This window comes from Salmo trutta, unplaced genomic scaffold, assembly GCF_901001165.1.
Source record: "Salmo trutta unplaced genomic scaffold, fSalTru1.1, whole genome shotgun sequence".
In the NCBI taxonomy this organism is placed as follows: domain Eukaryota; kingdom Metazoa; phylum Chordata; class Actinopteri; order Salmoniformes; family Salmonidae; genus Salmo; species Salmo trutta.
Genome location: NW_021822308.1, coordinates 569,908 through 582,051, shown reverse-complemented (window position 1 = coordinate 582,051; position 12,144 = coordinate 569,908). Strand labels below are relative to the sequence as shown.

Genomic DNA, 12,144 nt, shown 5'->3' with positions numbered 1-12,144 from the left:
AACATTTGATTTGACCTAAATATGGAGTATGTCAGTTTCAATGTTACGGTTTTTGATTAAATTGTATTTTTCAAACTCAGGCTGTGTGTATTTATTGGCATCATTCCTTGATTATTCCTTGTGTTCCTGTAGCTCCGTTGGTAGTGTATGGTGCTTGTTAAACCAGGGTAGTGGGTTTGATTCCTAGGACCACCCATATGTAAAGTGTTTGCACACATGACTGCAAATGGCTTTTGATAAACGTGTCTGCTAAATGGCATATATATATATATATATATATATATATATATATATATATATATATATATCAACTGGTTATGCCAAACATTTGGAACACCTTCCTAATATGGAGTTGGACCCTCCCCCCCTTCCCTCTCAGAACAGCCTCAATTCGTCAGGGCATGGACTCTACAAGGTGTCGAAAAGCGTTCCAGAGGGAGGCTGGCCCATGTTGACTCCGATGCTACCAACAATTGTGTCAAGTTGGCTGGATGTCCTTTGGGTGCAGTGGAGGCTCCTCAGCAGAGGAAGGGGAGAACCATCATCCTCAGTTATTTTCAGAAAAATAAAAATGGTAAAACATTTAAAAAGTTATCATTTTTAGATAAAACTATACTAAATACAATCACATCACCAAATAATTGATTAAAACATACTATTTTGCATCCTCTGGGTACATTGACTTCAATACAAAAACCAGGAGGCTCATGGTTCTCAAGCCCTTCCATAGACTTACACAGTAATTATGACAACTTCCGGAGGACGTCCTCCAACCTATCAGAGCTCTTGCAGCATGAACTGACATGTTGTCCATCCAATCAAAGTATCAGATATTTAATCTAGTTCTGAAAGCATAAGCTACAGCTAGATAGCACTGCAGTGCATAACATGTGGTGAGTAGTTGACTCAAAGAGAAAGACAATAGTTGAACAGTTTTGAACAAAATGAAGGAGAAGAATATGGTGACAACGATGTAGGCTGTGTGTAGCAGTTATGATATGGTTTGGCTTGGAAAGTTTTTTTTCGCCAGATCACATACAGCTGACGGGTTGTGCATTGAAGTCCAGAAGCGAAGGGAAAAGGTGAGCGCATAGATGTGAAAAGAAATACAACGTGGCAGTTGTGAAAGTGAACTGTGTTTACGCGTCATCAGGGGTGAATTCGTTCCACCGATTGTGTTGACAAACGTTTCATAAATGGAACAAAACCAGGATCAACATACCTGAATTTGTCCAATAGAATCTCTATTTCAGCTAGATGCAGGCAAGAGTGTGCAAGGCGGTATTGAATGTGTCACTGTTTGTCCATGTGTCACTGTCTGTCACCTCAAATGTTTCTCTTGACCTGTGTGCACCTACGTTGTAAATTTTCAGTCATAGGCTAGGTTGTAGCAACCTCATGATGGGTATAGGGACAATTAGAGTATCATGTAGTAGCCTAAACCTATCAATGTTACATTGAACTGGGTGAATGGAATATGAATGACAGTCATCCAATATGCTGTAATAGGAATAAGGCCATGCTCATGAAAAAAATTGTCCTCCCTCATCTTGAACGACATTGGCCTCCACTGTTTGGGTGGTGGACCACTCTTGGTACACATGGGAAACTGTAGTTGTAGTTCTTGACACAAACCGGTGCGCCTGGCACCTACTACAATACCCCGTTCAAAAATACTTAAATATCTTGACTTCCCCATTCATCCTCTGAATGGCAAACATACACAATCCATGTCTCATTTGTCTCAAGGCTTAAAAATCCATATTTAACCTGTCTCCCCCCCTTCATCTACACTGATTGAAGTGGATTTAACTAGTGACATCAGTAAGGGATCATAACTGTTTGAATGTTAAATGACGAGACAGAGGTATTGATGCGAGTAACAGGTCTTGTTCAGTACATTACAATACATCTGGGTATTTCAAGCACACCGGTAAAAACACTGGAGTTGCAGTAATTAACATTTACCAACAGATGGCATCACTGTGCCATCTTACACCCATAACAATAACTTTCACCTGGATTCACCTGGTCAGTCTATGTCATGGAAGGAGCAGGTGTTCTTAAAGTTTTGTCTACCCAGTGTATAGCACTACAGATAATCAAGTGCTATTTGCATGTGATTCATTTGCTCTGTTGTTTACAGGATGGTTTGTATCTTATAGAGCGTGGCTTTAAGGGAATAGTATGGTCATATGTGATTAAAACTTATGTGAAAAATTAACAGAGAAAATGTGTATTAACACACTACCTATTCATAGAAGTATTTATTCAGCATCTACATATTCATATTAAGCTTCTACGTCTGTGTACAGGAACGTATTATTTGTAAGACGTAAGAGAAAATATATCAGTTATTGTTAAATTATTTTGACTTTCTTTCCAATACAAAAAGTGTAGTAACTATTGTTTCCAAACTGCGTTACCCACTCCAGTCAACAGATGGCGATGTGCGTCTTTCAGGTGATGCTTCTTGCGTGACGTACAATTTACTGGACGGGACGCTTCTTCAGGAACAACAACACGGCTACTCTTTCAACCACCTCGGTAGCTTGCTAGCCGACATAAAACTGAAAGATTGGCGCTTTAGACCACGGTTATGTACATTAGCTAATCTCAGTGTTTTAAACACAGTTCTGTTGACGTATCAACTGGTTAACTTTAACCTAATTTGCTTGTTCAATTTGCAAACTTGTTAAAGATTGATACTGAGCCAAGCACAAGGCTAGTCGCTAATGCCAATTAGCTAGCTAGACATCCCTGACCATGAGCTCACTAAACTACTCGCCCCTTGCTAAAGAAGAGGATGTCTGCTGGACGGAGAAAAAAGCTCTGGCGTTGAACATTGTCGTGAAAGAAGAAGAGGAGGATATTACAGTGAAAGGAGAGAGAGAAGCTTTCATAATTAAAAAGGAGGAAGAGGGGGCTGTTATACTGAAAGAAGAGGAAGAACATTTTGGAGTGGAAGAGGGGATAGAGGCTGTAACAGTGAAAGAGGAGGAGGTAGAAGCTTTCAGAATGAAAAAGGAGGAAGAGGAGGCTGTCACATTGAAAGAAGAGGAGGAGGATGTTACAGTGAAAGAACCTTCTGTAGTGAAAGAAGGAGAGGGGATAGAGGATGCCAGAGTGGAAGAGGAGGATGTTTTTGGGGAAAAAGAGGAAGGACCTTTTAGAGAGGAAGACGATGCTATCTCAATAAAGGTGAAGGAGGAAGACGTTTTGGGAGTGAAAGAGGAGGAGACAGAAGATCAGATTAACACCAGTGAGTACTGTCTTAAAAACAGGGGCACAAACTATGCAGTTGTCGAACTAATGTGGGGTTTAACAGGGGCATTCTACTGAAGTTCTACATTTGAATATGTTGTTCAGCACTGTAGGAATTGTTAAAGGGGTAATCTGCCATTGGTACATATATTGTGGGGTCTTTTAAATTAGGTTTATTGAATTCTCCATGTGGTCTATATTAAAGTGCACCTCATCTAATATACCCGGATTTTAAAATGCAATATTGGTGCATAATTTCTACTTAAAATATCAAAGATAAAGGGAACGCAAACATCACCCAATTCGTGGAACTACCCTTTTACATTTACAACACAAACAATATTTTTTAAAATCATGATGAAAGTGGCAATTTTAGGCCATTTTTAGACATATTCATGCCTCTTGGAAGACCCTATGACTGTAATAGACAGTAATAAGTTTACCATCTGTTAGATGTTCTCATTCACACAGGAGAGAGACATGACTATTATGGATCCTCTGGGGAGCCTCAACAACATCCTGATGCTGACGAGGAAGAGAAGAGTCTCTCCAGATCAGAACACCAGATGGTACAGCTTGGTCTGGTCTAGCCTACAGCTTGCTCTGTCTGGGTCTGGGCTGGGTTTCTGTAAAGCACTTTATGTCAACAGTGACATCAGCATCTATAAATGACATGTCTCTGTCTCCTCTTTATGGTTACCAGGACAACGCTAGCCCGCCCCCTTCCACCCTCCCGGAGTCCCTGTGTCATGCCTCTCCCAGTAGCACCTTACTGCTGGATATGAAGAGGTTGTCTGTGCTGCTGGTGGACTGCAGGAAAACAACGGGGCTGAGTGGAACTGTGAGAGGAGGAGAAGAGAAGAAAGGATCAGATTTGACTCATCAAAGTAAGTGCTGTAGTTTAGTTTGAACAAATACAACAGATCTGTAAACTGGTATCTGTTACCAGGACAACCAGCAGAGTTCTGTTAATTCTGGGATCGAACCTGGGTCTGTAGTGACACCTCAAACACTGCAATGCAGTGCCTTAGACCTCTGTGCCGCTCGGGTGCCGGCTCCTTTGTTTGGCTGACGTTGAGGGACAGGTTGTTTACCTGGCACCACGCTTGTTGTCCTCAGGGATTCTCCACGGCATCTGAGTCATTATGCTCGAAGTGGGAGAAAATGTATTTTAGCTCATCCGGTAGGGTGGCGTTGGTTTCTGCGACGTGACTAGTTTTTTTTTGTATTCTGTGACCGTTAGAAGCCCCTGACACATGTCCGACTCACTAAATAAGTCTTCAACATTTCTACCATTTCACTACCACATGGACAGACTGACTACTATCACATGGACAGACTGACTACTACCACATGGACAGACTGACTAGTACCACATGGACAGACTGACTACTACCACATGGACAGACTGACTACTACCACATGGACAGACTGACTACTACCACATGGACAGACTGACTAGTACCACATGGACAGACTGACTAGTACCACATGGACAGACTGACTAGTACCACATGGACAGACTGACTAGTACCACATGGACAGACTGACTACCACCACATGGACAGACTGACTACTACCACATGGACAGACTGACTACTACCTCATGGACAGACTGACTACTACCACATGGACAGACTGACTACTACCACATGGACAGACTGACTACTACCACATGGACAGACTGACTACTATCACATGGAGAGACTGACTACTATCACATGGACAGACTGACTACTACCACATGGACAGACTGACTACTACCACATGGACAGACTGACTACTATCACATGGACAGACTGACTACTACCACATGGACAGACTGACTAGTACCACATGGACAGACTGACTAGTACCACATGGACAGACTGACTACTACCACATGGACAGACTGACTACTACCACATGGACAGACTGACTAGTACCACATGGACAGACTGACTACTACCACATGGACAGACTGACTACTACCACATGGACAGACTGACTACTACCACATGGACAGACTGACTAGTTCCACATGGACAGACTGACTACTACCACATGGACAGACTGACTACTATCACATGGAGAGACTGACTACTATCACATGGAGAGACTGACTACTATCACATGGACAGACTGACTACTACCACATGGACAGACTGACTACTATCACATGGACAGACTGACTAGTACCACATGGACAGACTGACTACTACCACATGGACAGACTGACTACTACCACATGGACAGACTGACTACTACCACATGGACAGACTGACTACTACCACATGGACAGACTGACTAGTACCACATGGACAGACTGACTACCACCACATGGACAGACTGACTAGTACCACATGGACAGACTGACTAGTACCACATGGACAGACTGACTAGTACCACATGGACAGACTGACTACCACCACATGGACAGACTGACTACTATCACATGGACAGACTGACTAGTACCACATGGACAGACTGACTACTATCACATGGACAGACTGACTAGTACCACATGGACAGACTGACTAGTACCACATGGACAGACTGACTAGTACCACATGGACAGACTGACTAGTACCACATGGACAGACTGACTACTACCACATGGACAGACTGACTAGTACCACATGGACAGACTGACTAGTACCACATGGACAGACTGACTACCACCACATGGACAGACTGACTACCACCACATGGACAGACTGACTACTACCACATGGACAGACTGACTACTACCACATGGACAGACTGACTACTACCACATGGACAGACTAACTAGTACCACATGGACAGACTGACTAGTACCACATGGACAGACTGACTAGTACCACATGGACAGACTGACTACTATCACATGGACAGACCTCATTAGTGTGTTTGTGGGGAGCATGCTGTTTATTTAGTCAGGCATTGCCCACATTATTCTGACATATTTTAGAATGTTAATTATGTGAACATCAATGCATAATGCCATTGGGTAGTTAAATAAAATACACGTTATTGTTAGTGGTAGGCTAATGCATATGTTTTTAGCATACATTTTGGGGGGAGTTTTTATCCTATAGGCTATTACAACAATTAACCTTAAAATGTCGGTCCTTGAAAATTACAATCAAGTGCTTGAAAAGTCCTTAAGTCCTTGATTTTGACTTGCCAATGTCTATATGAACCCTGTGACTTGCTCAGCCAGCAAATGAAAGATAAAATAATCTGCTATTTAAATTATGCACGCATCATTCAGTTTCCTGTCATATCGTCAGATCTTATCCCCTGGACAGTAAATTTCAGTTGGAGCTGGCCCAGTCTGCCACTGGTAAATTATACTTGAATGTTGAACCCTGTGTGTGCGGTGCACGTTGGTCCTATATGTCTACCACTTTGTGTAGCCGTTAGCGATGCTAATGTATTCAGGTAGACGGAAAGACAATTAAAAAATATCCTATGCCTACCTGGCAGAATCGTGATTATTTGCATCAATGCATTGGCCATTTTGTTTTGAAAACTCCCCATCACAACTGCACTACAGAAACACTGCTAGACAAACAAGGCTGTCTGGCTGGTGGCACTAGAATTAAAGGGTAACTACACACAAACATTCAGATTTCCCCAGATTTCCCCTGATGTGGTTTCAACATTGTTGTGGAATTAGAACATTCAATTATGTTTTTCTATTGAAAAGTGTGATTTTGAGTGAGAGAACCTGAAAAAAATGGGGAAATCAGACCCCACGTTTTTGTTTTGTTGTTGTGGTATCTCTTTTCTTTGCTGTTACAGTAAATCAATCTAAATCAATGTAAGAACACAAGGGAATAATAATTTAACAGATGGCTAGTCATTATTAGCCTGGTTATATTATGGGACACAGGCCAGGTCATTATAAATGATCACATTTAACTGAGGGAACATGTGGTTACTATCACTGTTGTGGTTGTCTCACCTAGCTACCTTAACATGGATGCATTAACAAGTTGCTCTGAATAGTGACCATACTATTCCCTTAAAGCCACACAGTGTAAAATACATGGGTCATGTAAACAATAGAGCACATGCATCACATGCAAAGAGCACTTGACTGTAAGTCTCTCTGGAAAAGAGGGTCTGCTAAATGATTAAAATTACAAATGTAAGTGGAGATTTCATTCAGGTTTCCCTGTTTAACCACTTTGTTTGTCTTTGGCAGAAGAGAGACCCGACTCAGAGGAACCAGACATGTCTGAACCAGCGAGACGACACCACTGTTCACAGTGTGGAAAGAGTTATACCCGTTTATGGAGCCTGAAAAACCATAACAGAACACATGCAGGGAAGAAGCCTTATCATTGCTCTCAGTGTGGAAAGAGTTTTACACGGTTAGGGAGCCTTGAAATACATAAAAGAATACACACAGGAGACAAGCCTTACCAATGCTTCCAGTGTGGAAAGAGATTTATCCAGTCAACACATTTGAACGAGCATAAGAGAATACACACAGGGGAAAAACCATTCCAATGCTCTCAGTGTGGAAGGACATTTTCCCGATCAGGGGACCTGAAATCCCATGAAAGAATACACACAGGGGAAAAGCCTTATCACTGTTCCCATTGTAAAAGTCGTTTTAGCTGGTCAGGGCAACTGAATGAGCATGAGAGAACACACACAGGAGTGAAGCCTTACCACTGCTCCCAGTGTGGAAAGAGTTTTACAAGGTTGGGGTCCCTTAAATCACATAAGATATATACACACACACAGAAGACAAGCCCTATCACTACTCCCAGTGTGAAAATAAGTATTTATCATTAGGGAACATGAAAAAGCATGAGAGAAAACACTCTGTAGAGAGGCCTTTCCAATGCTCTCAGTGTGGAATGGGATTTATCCAGTCATGGCATCTGAAAGCGCACAAGAGAATACACACGAGAGAAGCCATTCCAATGCTTGCAGTGTGGGATCAGTTATACCCGGTAAGGGAATTTAGAAACGCATGAGATGACACACAAAATGGCGAAATGTAGATTTCCGCCTAAATAGACAGAGAAAAGTAACTGCTATTCATGTGGAATTACATGAATCTGACATCCAAAAACTTTGTATATTTGGAAAGAAGACATCTGGGAGATTATGCGGAAATTATCAGAAGATAGATAGGAGTTACATAGTTCAGAATTCACAAGATCAAGCACACACAAAATACACTTATGTTTTATTTATTTTGGCGCAAGAGATCCATGGAGGGCATTACTTCACCAGTTCTCCGACCATGTATTACTATTATGTGATTAGCCTAGTTGGTGTTGTAATGTTAACTCCCATGAGAGGAATTATGGTGTTATTTTTCTATCATTGTAAATTGTGTATAGAGATTGAGCTGACATGTATTATTTAATGTATATTGTTTATTGGATTTACATTGCAATAATGCTCTCTTTCATCCTGTTTCCCTCTGTACACAGACCACTTGTATACTCTGGTTCATCATTAAAACTCCTACTGTAGACTCAGCTTCTGTGCCTGTTATCACTCTTTGACCGGGTGCTCAAAGCCTCTCAAAGCACATGGCTACTTAAAAACCTCTTAAGGATGGGCCCCCTTTTTTAAAATTATCACCTAAAATGACATACCCAAATCTAACTGCCTGTAGCTCAGGCCCTGAAGTAAGGATATGCATTTTTTTGGTACCATTTGAAACACTTTGAAGTTTGTGGAAATGTAACAGGAATGTAGGAGAATATAACACATTTGATCTGGTAAAAGATAATACAAATACCATCTTTGAAATGCAAGAGAAAGGCCGTTCCAGCCCAGGTGCAATTTAGATATTGGCCACTAGATGGCAGCAGCATATGTGCAAAGTTTTAGTCTGATCCAATGAACCATTGCATTTCTGTTAAAAATGTTGTATCAAGACTGCCAAAATGTGCTTAGTTTGTTTATTAATAACTTTTCATGTTCAAAACTGTGCACTCTCCTCAAACAATAGCATGATATTATTTCACTGTAATAGCTACTGTAAATTGGACAGTGCCGTTAGATTAACAAGAAAGCTTTCTGACACTATCAGATATGTCTATGTCCTGGGAAATGTTCTTGTTACTTACAACCTCATGCTAATCGCATTAGCCTACGTTAAATCAACCGTCCCGCAGGGTACCCACCAATCCTGAAGTTAATATGCATATGCGGTGATAGGGCGCCTGGAGCATTGATTGATTGGTGTTACACCATCAAGAGCAGTTTGAAGAAAGTGCATCTGGGCCACTGACCTGTGGACAGAAATGTCTATTCTTGCAAAAGGTAAGCTATTCATGCCTTATATTGTTTTACCTATGTGTTATAGCTACTGCTGTTGAAAAAAACATTAGCTCTACAAAGAATTTGAGTTTTCACTGGATGTATTGATAAGTCATGTTTGATTTGTATATGTATATTTTAATGTCTATAAAATATTTTTTACAGGTTCATCACGATCCTGTCTGTCTTTGCTACACAGTCATTTTATTGAACTATGTAAATAAAATGTTCATGTGCTCATAAAACATGCATTTTGCTTGGGAACGGACCGACGTTAGCCTGGTGTCCTGCCTCAGGACTGCTTACCATGGGTTAACCTACCAGTAGTCTTATAGACTACAGACAATATAGCTCTGAGGGTCCTCAACACACTCAAGGTCTCGGTCCAGGTAGAGGGGAACAGGGAATAATTTACAAAAAAAAACGTCCGACCATCTAGCCAGTGGCTCAGTGTCCTTCACCTCGCCCCTTAGTGTCCTTCATTTCCACCAGCCACTGGGCCACGGTCTTACCCCCCCAGCAACAGAGCCCCGTCTCCCGCTGCTTTGGCAACCCGCATTTGGAGCAGACGTACTGCTCGTATTGCCGTTTCTTCCCGGCTGTCCCCTCCTCTTTGTCCTCCGCCAAGCAGTTGTCCTTGGCACTGGAGGAGGTAAAGAGGAGCCCGTCTGTTGTCCTTGGGCTTGCAGGGTTGGGAGGGGCCAGGAAGTGCGGGGGTTGTTGCTCCAGGTGGGCTGGCAGAATGGGCAGGCCATCCTTGCTGGGTGGTCTGGCGTGGGACCGGGGGGGCGGCGTAGGGAAAGGGAAGAGTGCCTGGATTCCCTCCCGCTAGTAGTGGAGGGGCTGGGCGGTGACACTGGGGGCAGGAGCGAGCCCCAATCCCTGCTGCAGCACCATCCTTGCCCTCTCCTTCTGACGCCAGGAGTAGCTGAAACGGAGAGAAAACAAACACATTATTTTTATTTCTTTGCCAACTAAGCACAATTCCCTCATATATTCACCGGGTATCATCAATGTCTGTCAGAAAAATATTTCAGATCATCAATTTCTGTCAGAAAAATATTTTATAGCCAACGCTAACTTGCCTGCACACAACATGCGGCATACTATAGCTACAGTAGCTAGCGATTTACAGACGTTGTTAAATTACACAGTTCGGTTAGCCCCTGTAGTCAAACAATTCAGTTGGCTAGACATGTTATAGTCATATTTCATCACATTTATAGTCATTGATGTTAACTTGGTTACAAATTAAGTAAAATGACCTCAGATACTCACCGGGTATGATCAATCAATGGCTGCCAGAAGAAGATTTTTGTGATGAAGTGACGTTACTAGAACTTCGGAGGACGATGATTGGTTAAAATATTTTGGAACAAGCTAGGCTCTTCATTGGTGGGTTCTAGCACACCTTCTCCAATTTGGAACAAGCTGAAGCTCTGATTGGAGGAGACATTTGGAACAATTTGGAACATTTGGAACAGAGAAGAAGCCTTTTATGATCAGGGCTCTTGGTCTCTAACCCCTCACCTGCTGCTTTTAGTTGCTCCTCTCCAAGTCTTTGTTCCTCTGCCCCGACCACTTCCCACCCTTCCCCCATTTTCTGCAACATGGCCTGGCCAAAGATACTTAAAACTGACTCCCCAATTAGTAGATAGATAGATAGAGAGAGAGAGAGAGTCTCCAATTCATTTGTATATATAGTGTAAAGTTGGACTCAGAGTGCAACCTTGTCTCGCTCCCCAATTAATTTCAAAATGTTGAATAAAGTTGTCCTAAGACTGCAACCTTGTCTCACTCCCCAATTCACAATAAGGAACGCTTCACGGATTTCCATCTCTCACCCAGCATTTCCCCTCCTCCTTAGACTGAGAAGAATTGGCAATTGATTTCCCCCATCACTACCGGCCAATCTTCTGTGTTTGGTTCCAATTGCTCTGTGTCTCGAAGTGTGAGGAAAATAAGGAGCGCTTCACGGATTTGCGTGTCATCCTTTCGCAGGGGCCATGCTAATCTTCTCTGTATCGATCCAATTTTAGTATATGTGCTGCCAAAGCAAGCACAATACAAACCTAAGAGAGGCCCTCATATATAGAACACAACCCCTCTGATGGTTCTGGTCATGGTTGGGGTCAAACAGGGTTCAAACTGACCTTCAGACTCTCAAAAACCACCCCTAGAATATTGCTGTGATGTTTCAACTTTATTTGTAGAACTTGAAGACAGAAGCTCTCCTGAGGCCCCTGATCGACACGGTTCTCCTCAACCTGACCACTCCTCTGATTCAGAGGTAATTATAATTGACCTTTTGTGTTGTTAAAAAGAAAAATGCTATTGCAACCTCTTTGAAATAAGGAATTGAGACAAACTCAAGACAATTTTCGGGTGTTTAATACCAAGGATGCCATCAGCTGAGTGCATACATTTAGAAAGCTCACAACACATCTTATACTCTTCCCTTGTAGGCGTCAACTCCCCAGCTATACATTTTATGACCCCAATGACTTTCCCCTTCTTTCCCCTGTGGAATATCCATGGTCCTCTTTGTTTAGCTATCCATCTTCTGGGCCTGACCCTGATCTCTGATCCTAGGCAATTTCCTCTTATCTGATTAGGTTA

At 42.2% G+C, this 12,144-nt stretch overlaps 1 long non-coding RNA gene and 1 other non-coding gene across 2 annotated transcripts; one reads left to right on the top strand and one right to left on the bottom strand.

Moving 5' to 3' along the window:
- Positions 1–3,792: 3,792 nt before the first annotated feature.
- On the top strand, positions 3,793–4,179 carry LOC115181685 (uncharacterized). Its single transcript, XR_003873489.1, has 2 exons — positions 3,793–3,833; positions 3,968–4,179. It is a non-coding gene; the product is annotated as an uncharacterized LOC115181685 (long non-coding RNA).
- Positions 4,180–11,481: 7,302 nt separating this feature from the next.
- Positions 11,482–11,588, bottom strand: LOC115181693 (U6 spliceosomal RNA). Its single transcript, XR_003873491.1, has one exon. It is a non-coding gene; the product is annotated as a U6 spliceosomal RNA (small nuclear RNA).
- Positions 11,589–12,144: the final 556 nt, after the last annotated feature.